The sequence below is a fragment of the Vanessa atalanta genome, chromosome 1 (assembly GCF_905147765.1).
Source record: "Vanessa atalanta chromosome 1, ilVanAtal1.2, whole genome shotgun sequence".
NCBI classification, from domain to species: domain Eukaryota; kingdom Metazoa; phylum Arthropoda; class Insecta; order Lepidoptera; family Nymphalidae; genus Vanessa; species Vanessa atalanta.
Window position 1 is genome coordinate 2,859,783 of NC_061871.1, and position 21,363 is coordinate 2,881,145.

A 21,363-nucleotide genomic window follows, 5' to 3' on the forward strand; every position below is an offset into this window, starting at 1 on the left:
TAAACAAATTAGTGATAAGATACACCGAAGGCACGGTCGACATGTCTAGAGACAATTTTAACAATAAAAAAATGCCAGGTTGATACGTAAATGGGTTTTTCAGTCTAAGTATATTTTGTAGAAAGCTGAAATAAGAAATTCGCCAATGTTATTCTCCCGTATATCAGAATGTACATAAAGCCAATGGTCCTTAACCTGATACCTCTACGATCGTGTTGAATTCCCGGCTAATTAGATTATGAGAGTGATGGAATAGATAGTGCACCTATTTCGGTACACTGGTACACTTGTAATCTCTCATGTGCTGTTGTTTAGTCTTTGAGTTCAGCCGCTGAAGATATAATTCAGTTAAGAGGTGTAAAAATTAAGATACGAGCGTGTATTTCACTTAGTGGTAACAATGTAAAATTACCAAGCTTAACTTAGATAATTACTGCAGATAAAGTTAAGTTAAGTTAAGCACGAACAAAACGAATTAAATAGTGATAAAGAACAAGTTTATAGCGCCACGTTTTATCCCCCACTTCATCTTATTAAAGTCTTGTCACCACCTCGATCCACCCATCAAAGGAAAGTTGCTTTGTAAGTTGATAATTGCTTATAACGTACCGAGTGTGTTAAATAATACATATATATAAAATAACTGCAAAAAACACGTCGTTGCAAAAAAATAGAATATACATTCCAAGCACGTTCCTAACAAATCTCATTATTATTTTTTCTTAGAGCGAACGTTACGTTACGCTTGTTTATATTGTTCAGCCTTTCGAATAGTCAACGCTAAATTTACTTCCGTTTGTAGGCTTTTATTGTCACTCGTGTGTCTTATTTTGGCTCACATAATGGTCACTATAAATTGTAATTTTTTTATTCAAATCGTCCGATTGGAATTGTAATATATAAACCATTACATCGTCAACGCGTCACGTAAAATACACTAGCTCACTACGATCAAAGTGAAACACAAGAGTACTAATTATTGTTGTTTGGCGATAGAATATGTGATGACTGACGGGCTTGCACAAAGCTTTACAATAAAGTATATATGTATGTACATAAACTCACCAATACTCTCATGTACACACACAAACAATAAATAATTCATTACCTAACACGCACATGCACTTTACACAAAATACGGACCTAAAGTTTGTTCATGATGATTGATTAAGGCTGGAGTCAAGTTAAACAAACAAGTACTGTACGTTATTTATAACTTGACAAGCATACTAAATTTAAAGCTACATTAATTTGGCCTTTCACTTTAATTTTGAAATAACTAAAATCAAAAACCTAATTTAATTCGTTTTCAAATAAAAAAATAGTACAATAAAAAATTATACATACATACTTAGGTATATATGTATAATTTTGTTATTTTACTAAACTTAGGCTCATGAAATCGGTCTGGAGATTTATGTCTTTGGGCCTTAGAAGCGTTACCCTTTCCCCGAATGAGATGAGATTTGTTACGTCTACAGCTATAATTTTAGCCATATCACCACACCAGCCTGAATCTCTATGGAATCTCTAGTTGAATTCACGTCATTCCAACACACTTCTTAATTTAACGAGATTTAATAAAAATATATTTTTACACAGACACAGTCCGTTAGCATCATAGATGTAAATTTTATGTATAGATATATTAAATACATTATAATAATGAATTTAAATACTCAAACAGGACTTAAAAAAATTAAAGATTCTTAAAGTAACGCGTAACTGTCTTGCAATAAATTCTAGTAGTGAACCATGAGCCGTAATGAATCATCACTTGGCTATCCTACTGCAGACTATCGATGCGATTCTCAATAAGGCGCATTGCAGACATAGCGTTTTAACACAAACGAGAAAAAATAAATAAAATTAAATTGTAATATATCACACCCGTCTCCGGACAGGTAGGGTCTTCTTAAAATGTGTATATTGTAATATACATCTCTATTGGTCGGCATAATTTATTCCGACAACGTCAACAATCATCATAGTTCAGCCAATTTACAAATCATAATGAATTATACTAAACCTCCCCCCTTTAAGTTTATTTTTAGTAGGTCGCTTTTGAGTTAATCGCGTACAGACGCAGCGGGAGGACTTCATTGTATAATTTGCAATGATAAACAAAGTTAATGCACAAGTAGAAAAGCCTATGAATTGTTTCTATAATAATAATAATTTCAAAACTAGATCATTTTAAGGATAAAGTTTGTAGATTATTCCAATCAAGCCGTTTCCATGCGGTTCTATGGTGGTGGATTCTTAAAGTTAATATTATCGTAAATGTGAATGTTTGTTATTCTAGCACGCTCAAACGTTCGGATGAATTATCATGTAATTTAATATGTAAGTCGATTATGTAATGGTATGAAATAAAGTATACATTTTTTACAGTTATAAGAATTAAAAATATTTTAGTTATATTTATGAATGTTCTATATCAGCGTTAATAATAGGCTTCTAAGCGCACGGTTTGAATAATTCTTTATATTAGATACGACCTTCGCCAACCATTCACCGGTACTCTATATTGTCTATATAATATGTTAGCTGTGGTTTAATTCTAAGAGTTGAGATTTATTCGCCCAGAAATTTATAATCACATCGAGGTTTCAAATGCATTGAGTCGTCTATTTTTTTTTTTAATGTTTGAAAGCAATTAAAAGTGATATTATTTTGATTAAATATTTAAAAAATATTTGTAGATTCCTTCTCGTGCCACAAGTATTCCGATTCTATAATACAATCCAGATTTTCACTTTTAAATTTACAAATTCGCAAATTTGAAGTTTATTTTTAAGAAAAAAACATATATGAGGCATAATATTCTTTACAAGATTAAAGAGATGATAAAATATCTTGAAGATTTTCATGCAAGATATCCAAATTTTATTGAATATAATTACTACTAACGTGTAATTTTATGAATGCAAAAGCAAAAAAATACAGATCTCTTGCCGTTTCTTCTCAGTATCATCTACACACACAAGTAACTGCTTTACATTTAATTTGTCATGTAAAAATGAGTTATAACTAGGTGGTACACGCCCTCCTGGATCAGCGTGAATAAAATAGCTTGTTTTATGAATATATATTTATAATACATATGTATGTCCTGTAGTAATACATGATCAAGTTATATACTTATTAGGGTTCGTTCAACCTTTCAAGTTTGTTTGAATGACAATTATTTTAAGCACTTATTTATCTATAGCGAAATTTAGAAAGGAACTTACCTTATAAGGGAATGTGTTAGTGAATATTGTGATCCCTGAGACGAGCTCAGCTGAGCCATGAAGCACTGCACTGGGCCGCGGATACTTTATATTGACACCATCCCGCAGCTTCTCCGATCCGGTGCCGAGGAATGCCATCGAAGTTTTAGTGTGTAAGAATCGCACATAACCTGGTTTCCCGCAGGGGCCCGAATACCTTTCTGAAGGTTTCCACTGCGTGAAAAAGACAAGACTAAGTGGATATACATACGTATGGGAGAGTTTCATTCAACATATAAAGGTTTTACAAATATGTCTTCCTTTACCAGCAATAACGAGAATTATAAACACAAATCAAGCATACGAAGACACTGTGGTGCACAAGCAGACAACTGGGGTCGAACCCGCAGCTTTGGTTAAAATTCACGCGTCCTCACTACTGGAAAATCTCAGCTCACTCATACATAAATCAATTCTGATTTATTACTGTAGCGTCATATAATTTACTATCTATAATGTGTCGTTACGTAAGCAAAGTTAAGTGTAATTACACGCTGAGATACGACTTCGATGTTTGAGTTGGTAGGCTTTACCAATGTCAAAGAGAGTAATCCTTGCGTTATTAACGCCGTGAGACCGACTTGAGTCAAACTCAATATAGGGGTTCAATACTTTGTAAGTAAAAATATATATACAGCTTGTTTATTCGACTGGTATAGTATGGGGGAGTATGGAGGCGTATAATTACATTTTTATTTGTTATTTATCTATATATCTTCTCTTTTACATATTAAGACAAAACTAGGGATAGAAGCGAAATTAAAAAATATGTATCTTAAAGAATACGCACTGATCATAATGATAATCTAAATGAAAAAAAAAATGTCATAAATTACATGAATATGTTTAAAATAAATTGAAATAAGCTCGAGATATAAGATTTTGTGAAATAGCAATAAATAAAATAATTACATTTATGTAAATTGATAATAATGAAATGTGATTGCAAATTGTATACCACATCGATTAGAATAGGAACGCAGTTTGAATACAGGTATTCGATTGATCTTTACCAAATCTATAGCATACCTCGCAGGCGATGAATCTTTGTAAGGCTTGATTGTCAGAAAATAAAAATCGTGATTCAATAAGCTTTAATTATTTCTACCTTTATACAAAATGAATGATGAAGAAAATCGATTCGATTATATTTCGGTAACCATTTGTTAGCAAATTATCCGAATTTAATGCGACTATAAATGATTTTTATCATGAGCGCAAAGTCGGGTGTTAAAAGTAGCAAAAAAATAATAATATCGTCTTCAATTCTATTACCTAAATATTTTTATCGAAGTCTGGATTGGATACGCATTTTAAAATATAGGTATAATGAACTCAAAACTTATTGGAATTAAGAACTCGTTTTCAAAGTCTGGTTGCAGATTTGTAACTTTATTTGGTACACATTTACCGGACTTGTTGATTTTGTATAACAAAAACGCAAACACATATTAGTATAATTATAATGTCGCGTAATTGGATTAATTACGTTCTATACGTAACATTGCGATGCCTGCGCTGGAAGCATACTGTTGACATATTTACCTTTCATTAAACTACAGATGCAAGAATTCGTACTTGACATACCTGAAACGCTAACGAGAACACGAAACCTAATGTTACGTATATCAAAATTTTAAGTGACTTATAAATTTATGTCCGTATACAATGAAATGCATTTTTTGTGTAGTGCCGAGACGGTCAAATGGCTACAACACATAACTGAAAATTGCGAGTTCAAATCTGGGCTAGTACCCTTGGCTTTTCATGTGCTTTAATTGACCTGTTTAAAAGAAAAACATTTTGAGGTAATCTGCACGTATCGGATAAAGTTCTGCCACAAGTATATTCTCTAATCCGCATTGTACAAACATGGAGTATGCTCCATTCCTTAAGAAGAGAGGAGGCATTTAACCAGCAGTGGGTTATTTATAAACTGTTTCCATATACTTTGTTAAAAAGTTGCAGAAACTAAACGTAACCATTTTTTATATATCTTTTTTACGACAAAACTTTTCAAACTGGCCAAAACCTCTTTTAGACCGCCATTAGCACCGTCAAGAAAATCAAAAAAATATAATATATATACTTAAAATTTAATAATAACCAAAAATGTTTGCAGCAAAATCGAATATCTGATAAAGTACTTAATACAATATATAATATGAGTTCAAGATCAAATCGATCTTAGCGACTTCATGTAAGACTAAAGTACTGCTGGTTTAATTAATAAACTATAATTAGTTTCTTAATAGTTCAGCAAATATGATTAAGGCTGATTAAAGTACCGTGATAGCCCATAAATATCACATTTATGGGCAAAATTTCGATAATCAGATATCGTATAAGTAGAGCATTGTTTAGTTCATCACGTTGCTTATCTATGTCTTGGATATCTTAAAATTTCTAGCAATTTTTGTTTTGAGGATGTTTTTCCTTCACATCACGAGATCAAATAAATATAGGTCACGAACTCAGTAGCGCTTGCGAAGACCGAAACCCACAACTTTAAGATACTATACTCAATATTAAAATAGATATTTAAAAATACGCTATAATTATGTTAACTGAATCTTTGTTTTATATACAAGATGGCGCAGTACTAAGAAAACTGGAATCTTTAATGAACATTGTGGGTTCAAACTCGAGTAGTAACTTTGTATTTTTAAAGGTGCTCTTGTGATTATATTTAATCATAGTGTATATCTGCCAAATCACATTGGACTCTTAGTCCAACCCTGGGACTGAGATAATAGTTTGAACTCTCTAATTGTTTAAACTATTCTAACGATATAAAATATTTCTGTCATGCGTCATGATGTTGAACATTTTGAGCTATTAATTGTAAGAGCTAACTTAATTGTAACTTTAATAATAGCTTTACAACTCAAAGTTGCAAAAAATCTTATTACCCGCCTATTAGCGTTATCCAATACACGTTTTAGTACCGTTGGACATAAAATACTATGTTTATGTCATATTATATCTTGTTTTTGTCATGTATCCACATATAACAATTATATTAATTCGTTCTATTATTGCGTTTGGATATGTCGAGGACCGACCTTGTATTAGCATATTAAATACACACACAATTTTATTGACTTAGTTTGCAATACAAAAACTTGTCCAAGTTTTTAGCATCAAACTGGTTTTCGTGATATTTTGTTAAATAGATGAATATGAACCCGTCCTTATATTCGGATGCGTAGCTACCTGCGCGGCTGCGCGGGCGGCGTAGCGGGTAGTTGCAAAAACTGCGCTCGCGCCGGTCCCACGCTCGCTCGCCAAATGCGGTCATCGACCCCGTCTGCATTAATGTTAATTTGACGAGTATTGACGACGTGATAACGACGCCAACGTCTACAAAACCCGACACTGCGAACTTGTTTTTTATAAACAAAAATCTATCGATATTCGAAACAAATGTAAAGCGTTTTTATTTGGACGCGATTCTAACCTGTACGGGAATTTTATAAAATGAGCTTTTAATTCCATTGAATTTAAACGAAAATATTCTAATACTGTTTTAGATAACAATTATTATTAGTCTTAGTATATTTCAATGTTGCAACTAGCTCTCAATATATCATAGAGTAGTAACTATTACCATAGAACACCTTAATATTTTTTATTTTCGTACAACATACCTTAAAAGGTATTATTACAAAGTACCATTAGCAAATAGACGAGCTAGCCCAGTGCACAGAGCGTGTCGAACTAAGTCGAAGCTAAAGGTTCTAACCTTGCAAGCATCACTGAGTTTTATAGTGCTTAACTTTCGGCGCTCTAGATAAACACCATGAGGAGATCTGCATGTATCGATTAAAATTTTGTAAAATGTAATTTTTCACCATCAATTTCTGGACCAACATAGTGGATTAAGTTCTTAACTTTCCCCTTAAGAGCTAAGGAAGCTTCTGTCGAGTAATGGGACATAGGTTGTTAGTTCAGGATTTACAAAGGCTTCATAGTATGATTACGTTAACATAGACCGGAAAACTATAGCAAATTTAAGAAATATTTGTAGCTAACATTTATGGATTTCCGAGATTTCAGCACAAAAATAAGTAACATAATCTATCTATGGGGAATAATAATATTAACTGGAAAAAATAGAACTTCAGTTTAAATTTATTTATAAGATATTAACTAACCGTATTAGATAAAAAAACATATTTTATTTAAACCGTTTACAGCACTTATTATACGTACTACGTAAGTAGAAACTACGGTGTACCTACATTTGGTCCAGTAGTTTCAGAGGTAAAGATATTTGAAATAAAAGATATACATACAATAAAAGCAGATAAGCAGATGTGATTGTGATTGTATTATAATATTTATTTAGGCTTTAATATTTATAATCGTATCGCGACATAAAACTTCATTTTACTCGTCCAACTTTTGGACAGGATAGCTAGTGGTTATATAAACTGTAATATAAATCATATTTGAATAAGAAAAACGTAGTTTTCGTAGCAGTTTTCTTGTCGTTTGTACAATAAATATTTTAATTTAAATGACTATGTTTAAATACATCGGATGAGGGTTTAAATAATAAATATATACAAGGAATTGTTATTTGGGGAATGATATGAGCCAATTAGTAATTATGCAAAACGGAGCGATTAATTAATCATTTGAATATAGGTGAATAGTTTAATTTTAGTTTTTAGAACAAAGGTTTTTTCCGATTTACATGGAACTTTTACATTGAGATAATTTATAGTTTTACATTTTAATGGACTATTGTTTTCCATGTATATTACGTGTTCTTTTAAATTAATTCGACGTTTTTTTGAGATTTGATGTGAATATTGTATTATTCTTATAAATTATTTTTTAGTTAAAATAGCAAGACATCTTTCGAAATCGGTTTCCATTATTTTTGTAAAAAAGGTATTGTATATAAAATATTGTACTTAACTACATATACATCATAAACTATTGTAAAAACTGCCTTTATTGCTATTATAACAATTAATAAAATGCAATTCTTACATTCAACTTTTAATTTTACTTAACATAGCATATTTCGAGTTCATAAGAATAAAAAAAAACGATTTCCGAAATAAGTTCATTTCAAACCCATCAAGTAAAAAATAATTATATAAAAAACGTTTTATAAAAAAGATTAGGTATGTACATATTAAAGAATTTCTTATAAACATAATCGAGAAAAAAAGATGCTCGGTCCTTTAAACATCGAAACGCATCACAAAGATGGGTAAAAAGTAATAATTGTCTCAAAAATCACGGTTGCAATTTTCAGAGGCCGCTTGATGTCGTTTTTGTGGCACGTCGTTTGGGAGAGGGCGAATGCGCGGCCGAGTAATAATTGGATCCACATACAAACCGACCGACGACCGTCGACCGGCGGTCTGGCTATAAACAATTATAACCTGTAATAAAGATGTGCTTTTTGTTAGTGCTGTTTTGAAACACTGTTTACTCTATAACTCTATACCGTCTCCTTTATTAGAAAATAGCGTCATTGTAATATTTTTTTTTTAAACAAAGAAAGAGGTTCTATTTGATCGAATTCTAAAAATTATAACAGAACACTAAACTACGGAATTATAATATAATATAATATATATACAATTTTTAATGTAATATTCAGACACGATTTAATTTTGAAGTGACGTCTTAAACGAAAATAAATTATGAAATAAATCCCTTTTAATATCGAGATCCGTAGTTTTTGTTTCTACTAGACTAAATCAGCGAGTATATTGTGTGATTTCCCAAGAGTGTAATAAGTTCAGTTTGGGGCTTAATGCGGTTACTGCAAGTGTAGTTATGTTCACTTATTAGGTTATTAGGTTTTTTGATGTCATTCAAGTACATACTTGGACGGGTAAACTTACGGGTTACTATAGGCCCCCAATAGTAACTACTGTGCATAAACATTGGTACTGTAAAAATCTTGCTCTTGTATTCTTATATCATTGGCCAAATTATTGATTTAATCAAAAAATATTTCATAACTGCACTTAAACTCATTCTAAATGTAGACACTTTAAAAAAATATCTATGTAATAAAAGAGGCGCGGCTCGAGAGTAGAGGTCATAGGAGTCATGGACAAAAGCGAATACGTCAAAATTGGCAAACCTCCTAAAAATAGACACGTAGGTTTAATAAATTAATAAGAGAATAGCGAAATTATATAATGTTTGCGAATTTGAAAACATATTTCGTCTATTTGAATGGCGTTAAAAATAAATGGTTGAGAGCAAGCTTATCCAGAGACAACCCAAGATGTCTAAAATAAAATATGATAACTGGTTGGAAAATTATTTTTTAATTTTAGTCATACTATTATACTTATTAATTTCTTATAAATATGAATTAATCCCCAAAGTCTTCATTTCTGCCCTTCGTCATACGTCGCAATCCGTCTTTTCACATCCTTGCCAATTGTGGGTATATCGTCCTCCTAAGGTTTACCGTAAGCCCTATAATAAGGGACTATTCAAACGTAGATTGTACCCGCGAGGCCGGATACATATCCGCAACAAAGCCCCTTACGATGCAGACGTCGAAAGGCAATGGGTCCACCCTTCTGATTCTTAACATTATAAAAATATATATAATAAAACAAAATTAAAGATAAATGTAGAACATTATACATGTTTGCTTTGATTTTTTTTACTTTAACCGAGGTCATTTATAAGGAGTTTCAGATAGATACGGAAGATGGATTTAAAGTTAAACGTTTTCCTGTAATTATGGTTCTCCTCCCACGGGGATCCGGAGATAGAACGACGCAAGATCAAAAGTTTCATCCGGTAAGTGGGTCAAAAGATAAAAACTTCTGCAACATTGTATCAGAAACGACATTTCGCGATACGGCAACAAGAACTTTAAAATATAACTTTATACATTAAACTGTATGACATATCAACAAGAGATAAAAAATGACCAATTTCTTGATATTTGACAAAGACTTTCTGACATTTAAAAAACTTGTTACGGTAATCTTACTGATTAATTACCATTGATTAAAAGAAACAGAGGAGTAAGTGGACTGACCAGCTAAAGAAACACAACAGAAAACCGCTGCAGCTACTAGCTTTAAAATGATACAGGACTATCAAATTGGTACCATCTAGGTGAAGTCCAATAGTGAACCTTTAAAGGGAGAATATAATAATATTTATTATTATGTATATCACGTGTAACAATACGTGAAGATGCAATATATGTTACGTGAGAGAAAATTTCATGGTCAAATTTGAGTAGAAATTTTCTGATACCAAAAAATAGAACAACAATTTTAAAAAATAGCTCAGTTCGGTTCAGTTTTAATTAAACCTCTTTACTTATTTACAAAGTCGTTAAGGAAGTGATTCCGAATAAAAAGAATATATCCAACAAATCTACAATAAACGGAGATAACTTTTTTTACTTTCCGTACATTAAATGCATTGCAACTTGGACTCACAAGTTTACGGTCCTTGCATTACCTTACACAGTATTTGTTTTTACATTTACTTCTACATATGATAGTTTTAATCACTACATTTCCTTATAAAACTGACCCTAGATCGTTAAAAACATAGCAGATAGAAATAAAGACAAGTGTCTAGTCATTAGTACGACTAATGATTTTAAAATACGTAGAAGTACTTTTTACAGACGTCATGAAAAAAGTAAAATTGTTAGAATTACCATTTTTAGTGTTAACAGTCAAAGTACAAGTCTGCGTGTATACGACTCCGTCCGCGTCAAACCTTTTTTCTCCGTAAATCCCATAATTTATAAGGACATACTTATCAGGTACCTGGCAACTTCGGTTCAATGGCTTAATCGTGATGAAGAAAAGGATAGATAGAGTTACTTTCGCATTTATAATAGTAGTATAAATTCAATTACATTCACATACATAAAAATGGTAGTCGTACCGAAATGGTTACGAAGTTGATTCAACAATTTTTTTTTTTCAAATATCTTGCTCAAGGACGGAAATATCGAATTAGGCCTATAATTACTACGATCTTTCCTTGATATTTGATATGGGTTTTATTATAATTTAAATAATATATTGTTTTCATTGTAATGTGTTGCGATTAAATAACTCTCTGGCTTAGTTGGCTAGATTATACGATTGCAAGACCTGATTCCTGAATTGAATTCCGGGTAGGGCCGATATAAATAATTTGGTTTTTCTTAGTAGATCGAAGTTACGAAGTTCGAAGTTTTACATTATCCCGTACCTTTGAAAGCACATAAAGCCATAAGTACTTGTCCGTAATCTCTTCCAGTCGTGTAATAGGTTTTGAGGGAATACAGATTGCACCTGTGTTTATATGCACATGTGTACTAAGCCCAGCTTAGTCTCGTATATTCGGTCAGAATGAAAATTATATCATTTATTTAATTTAAAAATAGCTGATTATTGGTAAAACTAACGTATAAACGTACGCCTTTCATTATAATTTATATTCACACTCCACATAAAGTGTACATCAATACAATAAACTGCACAAGATACTGCATCTCATTTTCATACATTGTAATATTAATTTCTTAATTAAAACAAAGTATAACCTGTAATAAATATGCAGCTTTATTGCGAAGCTATTAACATCAGAGAGAACTTACCGATGTCAATATTAGCCTTCGCGTAGAAGATATCTGGTTACACAGACCTCCTGTAACAATGTGTATTAGTCGCCATTGTAGAATAATGTATGTACATACGTATACTCGGTGCTTGGGTTCTTTGTTCATGGCTATTATGATTAAATTTATTTTATAAGAACTCAGTCGATGCTGAGGTTATAACATTTTATAGTTCCCTTCTATTGAAAAAAGAAAAAGATAGTTTTTTCTTGTTCTATAACGCAGTGTTGCCACACTTTCAACATAATATATTATTTTATTTCATTATATTGTGTATTGCAAGTGATTCGTTTATTAATTATGTAAAATTATTTTATTTTGATAATTCGATATTTAAACATATTTTTGGATATGTATTATACTGATCGGTATGTTGACCTTCTACGCGGCCATATATCTAACTTAAACTATAACACCATTACTATACAAAAATCTGTCAAACATTTTTTTTTAATATGATTTGTTCCTACTAAGTTGGTAGAGCGTTTAGTTGATGGGTCCCTCTGAGTAGGGACTACCCACTAATTAGACATTTTACCGCCAAACGGCAATACTTCGTATTATTTTGTTTAAATTTAAAGGACCAGTTAGCCGAAATGAAATCTTTAATCCGAGATTTAGAACGATCGGAAGTAATGTTAAAATCGAATCGAGGAAGTTTTCAAACAACTGATTTCTAAGTTCCAATTAAGCAAATTTAAAATGTTAACATTGAGTCAACAGTTTTACAGAATTAAAAATTGTTCTCGATGACGATTGATATTTTATATTTGGTTTAGTTGTCTGTTCGTATATTAAGTTAACAATTCAATTGTATGTTGTGATGCTAGCGAAGAGCAACATCAGCGGTGAAAATATTAGCTTTCGTTTGCAACAAACTTCGCCGTGTTCCACGTATGTTTTCATTGTAATTTGTTTGCGATGTCATTTTAATATCCCTGAGAATAATATTTACTTTTTTAATTAAAAATGAGGCAGTAAATCATATTTAAATGATAATTTAACACGTCGAGTACAGATATAGTACTCTCGTGTTATCTCGCGCCAGTTTATTTGTACTCACTTCGAAGCACAAACGGTGTAGTGAAAATTTTATGCATTGTAAATTATTTTTCTCATAACTTAATCAGGTATTTTTTAAAAAAAGAACACATGAAACGGGTACCTGAGACTTGAAGAGAAACGCTGGAAGAAACTCAATGTGATTATGGTTTAAAAATTATTAATCATATATTTTGAAAGAGCCATTCCATTCCTAACACAATATCATTTATGAATTCGATTGTTTTATAAAAAAGCCTTGTAATTTTATGAACCTTGAGTGTATAGAGCGCCTCGTGTTTGTGAATTAGTTAGTATTTATTCTTATTAAGAAATAACGTAGTAGTTCGGTGTGGTAGCAAAAGGGAACAGCAACAGAGCGCGTGTAAATATTGGTTCGCTCGTGCGAGAACCCACCTGATCACACACTCCCGTGTCGCAGTGACCACAACAATATGTCACTTGACTATGTATATTGGAATTGGGAATGACTTATTTATATCTCTGACCACACTTGAATCCGTATTGCATCTTTTACATTTAATATTAAAGGATCAGCGAATCTATTCAAACTAGGCGACGAATTCAAACGTAAAAGTCGTATAGAACTCTGTTGACTGTATGGGAACAAATTTTATACACTGTAACACATTCTATGCATAAATTACTTGCTAGTGTTTGTTTGTTGCATATGAATAATGAAATGCTAAAAATTTTCAGTTTTTGATTCAGAAAACATGATAAAATATTTTTGTTTTATTTATACAAACTACGATTGAATATAAAACGAAGGCCGATACAAAATCCACTTGTGTATCCACCATTTTATTCGGGGCTTATAAACAATTAGATTTCTCTTCGATTTATTGAAAATATTCCACATAATACACTATTTTATAAAGTATGCATGCTTTTTATAGAATCAGAAATTTCCCTGCCCTTAATAAAGCTCTGCGTAATCTAACTATACTACTAACTAAATAAATAATGGCGGCCATTAAGCCTTCAATACGAGCTGTAATCGTCTCGAAGTGAAAAACAAGACAAGATCGCTGGCACTGCTCAGTGTGCAAGGCAGCATGGGTAAAATGTGCGGAGCTGTAAAAACACATTTATCGGTGCAATTTATCAGAAGCTAGAGAGTACAGCCAGACAAAAAAAAATACTACCAATAACTATTTCAACCTATTTGGAGGTATAATATACACAGCAGCATTTTAACGCTTTTATAGGCAAGGAAAATTATATAACGTTATTTAATGCTTGTACTAAGTATGATAAAATCGACAAGGATGATAAATGTGATGAAAATATTAATGGAATTTTAATATGCTGTTGCACATTTATAGCGATGTTAACCTTTTGAGGTAGATTAAGAAAATTCATTAGCAATACAAAAATCTTACTTGATATTTCTAATATCCTCAATATTTATATATAATAAATAAAATAATGTATGTACAATATTATAAAAAAAGCTTTACGGTAACGTACCCATTATCTATTCTCAATGGGGTATATGGAACAAAAACATTATTTATAAAAGTGAGCGAGATTTTGTAATATAACATCGATTGTCTATGAACGGAAGATAAATTCGCAGATGTCATTCAGGTCCCCGGTTAAACGGCGCCGCTTAGCAAAGTGGCTAGGCGTTTCAATTATTGGCTAATTTAACCAAAGGGCTGCGACATACACACAGTAAATGTGTATCTTGGTGGTAGGGCTTTGTGCAAGCCTATCTGGGTGGGTACTACCCACTCATCAGATATTCTACCGCCAAACAGCTGTAGAATATCAGTATTGTGTGTATTCTGGTTTGAAGGGTGAGTGAGCCAGTGTAATTATAGGCTCAAGGGACATAACATCTTAGTTCCCAAGGTTGGTGGTGCATTGGCGAAGTAAAGAATGGTTAAAATTTCTTGCAGCGCCATTGCATTTGAGCGATTGTGACCATTTACCATCAGGTAGCTCATATTACGACCATCGCCACCGTTCGCAATAAAAAATACAGTAAAGGCAGTCTTTGCAGGGTTTTAATACTACTAGTTTATACAATGAATCTTGCTATGTTTTAAATATTCTTCTTAATTTTATGAAAACAAGATACTAAAAAGATACATAACATATCTTATACTTATCTTTGTTCTGATATTATTTGCTCAGATTAGAGTTCAAAAGTTCTTTTTTCCATAATTATCGCATGAAAAACAGACAGGAAGTGAGAATAAAAAACTACATCCTCTCAATTACTTAAATTAATCATTAATTTTACACATATAAATATGAGTCATAAGATCTAAATAATATTTAAAAAAAAAAAAAGTAATTTTTTGCATTATAATTTGTAACAAGGCGTATAATTTAATAAAAGATTATGCAGATGATAAAAAAATCACGGATATAATATAATTTATTATTTAATTGTATTTGATTAACATATCAATGTTATTTGCCGGTTTTTTGTTTGTTATATTCGGAAACGGTCGTAATTTTTTTTATAAAATGACAATTAAAAAATGCTTTTGACAGGTTTCCTCTTCTTTCGAGACTTGGTTAAGTATATTTTAAATAAAGATATATAAAACATTTATGTCTATAAATATTATTGCAACTACAAGCGAAGTAAACTTATAACATTCAACGTTGATAGCATCTTTAGCAATATCGTACCATTGTAATACCAGAGCATTGGCTATACAAGCAAGGCCTTGTCGTTTGAATAGACACTCATATCTGTAGCGTAGTGTACTTGCAACAATGTAAGGACCTGACCGACCGACATTTTGATGAACAATTTAAAGCGGTCCAAACACAAGAAGCTAACTGTGAGGGACGTTTAACGTTTGATAATAAAATATGTGTAGAGCACGCCTCACCTATAGCTTATATTTTGTTTTTTAATGTATCTAATAAATATAAAAAAAAAAAAAAAAAACATATTTTGCCTTTCAAAAAAGTTTATGAATAAGTACTCGATCTAAATTAGTGTACTTTTTTAAAAAAACGTTTGGATACAATCAACCGACACTGCTTTTTATAAAATATCTAATAATATATACAATATGTTTTTTTTTAAATATTTTGACATATTTACGATAACAGATACACGATATCTGAGGTAATATTAGAACGTTTTTATGAATAAAAGTTGACATACTAAATAATTTTGGCAAAATGTGCCATACAATTAACATTGTGATTAGTTTTTAAATGCAGCAATTTAGGCGCACTACATTTTTGGTACCACACAATGGCGAAAATTATTGCGGAACTAAACATCGTTATGAAACCGTCATTTAGTTTGAAAAAAAGTAAACAAATAAAATAAAAATCGAAATAAATTTATATTCGCATTTTCGTGTAAAAGAGTGTCGTTGAATGAACGTAAAGAAAACTCTGAACGGCACCACAATAGACGAGATGAAACCGGAGATGAAAAACACTTTGTCTTGTAGAACCAAGAAACTGGAGCACCGTGTATATCATTATGTACGTCTTTTTCTCATCCTTTTATATGAAAAGTATTATATGTTTTCAAACAATATTAAAGTCATATTAATATAACATTATTTATTTTTATTTATATGGTATATATTCAAAGAAGGACGAAGTAACATGGTGCCCATACGACTTTTTACAAGCAATTCGGGATAGATACTACAAACTCATCACATATTTTACTGCCAAATGTCCGGATTTTTAGGACAAGTGAGCCCGTGTTAGTAAACGAACATCAGGCGCTCTCAAGGCGCATTGTTGATATGAGGAATGAATAATATTTCTTATAGGATTAATTTCTATAGCCAGTGGTACTTACCACCAGGTAGCCTACATGCTAGTCCGCCAATCTGACGTAAAGAAAAAAAATTGAAATAAGTATTTACCGAGCACGACACTTTTAATTTCATTTTAAGCAGCTTGCTAATTCGAACTCGCATTTCTTTGGTTAAGATACGCATATTTCATTTACTGGGTCCTCTTGGCTCTTTCCACTTGACAAAAGTATCAGTGATACAGTTGAATATGTAAAAGTTATCCAAAAAGTATTTTATATTACTTTTAAAAACGGCATATAAGAATAGTCTATAGAATTCTTATATGCTGTTTTTGAAAGCTTGATCATGTTTATAAGTTACACGTCATTCCTAGCTCTTATTTAGTGCTAGTGCTCACAGAGAGAGGCGATCTCTGAGAGAAAACATTTTAAATTTGTAACACCACTCGGTCCATGATTATCACTCTTAATTCTTTAAATGAACGTAGTACATATATTATTATTTATGTATGGGTTTTAATGGCAGAACATAAAATATATTTTATGCTTACCATGACATATGTTTATAATCATCGAATGTCCTATCATTAATTTTATAATAGAAACAGCATTTTTATAATTAATTATCAGACTCATACCCATATCATAAATGCATAGGGAATTATATATGTCTGCTTATTATAGTCATTAGGACTAAACCACTGGTAATGAAATTTGAAATAGAGCTAGCCAAGACTTCGGAAATAAAATAAAATTTAATACGGATGAAGATACGAGGAGCAGCTCTTATAAATGTCATATTGGACAATAATAAATAAATATTGGACAACATCACATACATTACTCTGATCCCAATGTAAGTAGCTAAAGCACTTGTGTTATGGAAATCAGAAGCAACGACGGTACCACAAACACCCAGACCCAAGACAACATAGAAAACTAATGAATTTTTTCTACATAGACTCGGCCGGGAATCGAACCCGGGACCTCGGAGTGGCGTACCCATGAAAACCGGTGTACACGCTACTCGACCACGGAGGTCGTCGATAATAACTACTATTTATTGTAAACAATCTCTAAGCTTGACAAAAAAATAGTTGCAAGTTCTTTGGATAATAATAATAAAATTATAGCAAGTTTTACCGTCAAAATAGTTTAGTTTCAGGTAAGACACTTGGTGGTAGGGCTTTGTTAAAAGTCGTCTGGGTAGGTACTATCCACTCATCAAATATTGTACAGTTTAACAGCGCTACTTTGTATTATTGTGATCCGGTTTTAACAGCCAGTGAGCCAGTGTAATTTCAGGCACGAAAGACATAATATAACCAAGGGATGGTTAATATTTCTTGCAGTGCCAAGCCTCTCCAGTGTATGGGTGGAGGTGTCAACTTACCATCAGATGGCTTATTCGCCAGTCTGCTTACCCATTTTAAACAAAAAAAAGTAAAAGTAAACAAACGCAGCACTTTAATTTACAAAGAAATTATAGTACGGACGCGCTGTCAGTCCTCGTTCGCTTGGATTCTTCACGAGATGTCTTTACTAAATAAGACTTGTGTCGCCTCGTACAATGTAATAGATGGCTTTGTAAAGACGTATCCGCCTTTGTTTAGACCGTGTCCCGAGAACTAAAAAATATATGATGTTCAATAATGTACGAATTGTTTACGTAGAATAATAATGTTTACTTTATATTTCAATATTTAAAGAGGACTCAATCTTTTTTTGTTAATTAAAAAACAAGTAACAGATAAACATTAAAAAAGTGTCCGAATAAATTGAAGCCGGTGCCAACGGGTGCCCAAAGATTATACTAAATTATATTTGTATAAACAAACATAAAGAATTTGTTTTATTAATAATTGAATAATTATTTAATGATAAAATCTTGCGTGTGCCAGACGAGCAGAAATTCTTCAAGGCTTAAGTCAGCGTTAATGAAAGCATTCATATTTTACTTAGAAACCGATTTCGATAATAAAATATGAACAAGCCTAAATCTCTATGAATAATTTTGATTATTTTAATTACGTTACAATTTACATAGTAATAAATATTTTTCACTTTAATGAGAAATTAAATTTAAAAGATGATTTAATTACAGTCTAGTTTACTTGGATTTTCAACTCTTTTTGAATAGCAGTCAATAAAGTATAACGACAACAATATTAGTCAACTGGGAACTAATCTCGATATGCTCAAATTAAAAGTACACGAATCGTGTACATAATTGGTTCCATACTCGAGTATTTGTGTAAATAAAAAAAAATCACTTCGAACATATGCCTTATAAATCGATTAGAAATAATTATTACAGAAATCAAGACCGCGTAAAACGGCGGCAATAATGTAAATGCTAGTAGCATTTCCAGTTAAATCGGAATTCTGATTTACTCGGCCAAAACAATTATCCTTATTAAGGGTGTGTTGTTTTTTCTATACATGATAACTTTTATTATTTGTATATGTGGTGTATTAAGTAGGGATAGTATTTTTTAACTTTGCCAGTCAGTTGCCATGAATACTTTGAAATCCTTCTGATTCAAATTCACATGAAAATATCAACAGTCATTTAATAACGTCATTTCGATTTCGTAGAAAAATCATATTACTCTTTTTATAATAGGTATACTATGATTTAAATATTTTTTTCTAGTAGTAACAAACACAGTCTACCAAAAGCATTTTTTTGTAAAACTACGTTTCTCTAAAACGATTTTGAATGTAGTAGAAATCTTTTTAAATATCGTACAAAGCCTGAGGTTGTTAGACAACTATATAAAAGAGAGGTGCACTTGCAAAGTAAGGTGTGCGACGACGATTCAGGTTGTCAACGGTGTGTCGGCGTCGCATCCGCGTGAAATCGGCAGCGCGACACTAATAAGCGTCGTCTCGCCTCGATAATACACCCAGTCTCACCCAGTCGCAAACACGTTTCCGTGTTTATTCAGATGTATATCGAAGTCATAACACTATAGTCTTAAACGTATTTATTTTAAACGAGTCAATTTAAATACACTGTATAGTATTTTTATGTATGAAGTTTATACATTATGTTAAAGGCTATTAACCCCGCCCAAGCTAAGGTTGACTGTAAGTATTTTTTTTTGTAAATTCCGCCAAATATTATTCTAGAATAGCGTTAAATTTAAAAGTAACTAAAACTAAAATCGATTTTTTAGGATGGTCGTGGTATGAAACTCGATGAAACAAAAATGCATTACGATAAAGAAACAAACAGAAAAACATTAATTGATTTAAATTATAAGCTTACTTCTGCCGTGTGCGAATTGCGCACATAGACACTTTTTTATGTATACAATTATTTTGCATATTTTTAACAAATACTTACATTTAGAATTTCAAGTAGATACTACTTGAAATTCTAAATGGACCTTAGTTTAGAAATAAATTGATAAATGCAAGCAATGAATGGCATTAAAGATTCAATATTACAACGTTAACTATGATTGCCTGTATGTACAGTTGCTGGCATAAAGTTACTTTCCGCTATTACGTCACATGTCTCCCTAATGACATTCGATAAGGTACAGTCGATCAAAGCGTGGCCCATTTTGCGGAGACCACTAGTCGTTTGAATATCTCTGGATCATACATTTATGACGAACAAAGATAACTATTAAACTTAACTTTTTATAAAAACGTAGACATAATCCTTATCTATTCTACTAACTATTTAACTAATTGGGTCATTAAAAGCTTTTTAATTCTTCTAGCGATTCTTTTAGCGATATTCCCTTTAATTGATAGATTTTTATTACAATTTTAAGTGATTTAATCAGTTAAATGTATTTTTAGCGATTAAAAAGCTACTACTTTAATGTTTCCGAAATAAATATATGGAAAAACATTGTTTTAATTGATTAATTCTCTATAAACTAATAATTCAACATTTACAGATTATTTTCATTCCGTGGCTTCGCACGCACGGGGGGAGGGTGGTCAGGCAGGTGTTAGGTATTTCGACGTCCTTTTCTGTACATCGTGTTTACTATATTATATAATTAATTTTCGGTTTTTTTATCAGTTTTAACTCTGGGTATGTTGCATAATAAAAAAAAATAAGCTTTATTTATCATACTAGATTTCCGAAAAAAATAGTTTATTTTTATTTAATTTATTAGATACAAATTTTTATAAATTATTATCATCGAATTTCAATGATACGATTCTTATCAAAAGCTTATAATAATTACTGACGGGGTCGATGAGTCTTTTGTTTCTAAGGCAACAGTTGTAAAACCCACAAATATAACTCACAGACTGAGCTAACATTTGTATAGCGAATATTATCTGTTCCGAGCGACCTAACACTTGAACATTACCTCTATAGATAAGTAATGCAGATTATTTATAAGTTTAAAATGTCAACTGATACAACTGACTGTTTGTTGTCTTCATTACGTTAATGTTAATAATAAACAAATACTTAAAAATATCAAAATATTCAAATTAAACTGCAAATAAGTACACAATAGTTTCCAATATTCCATGTCATTTGTGTCATAGCGACGACAGAATCAATTTTCATTTCCAATTAAGGAAACTCGACCCTGGTTAGTGTTGCGGAAATCTAATTGACCGAATTGACGTGCCTAAATATCTTACATTAGTGA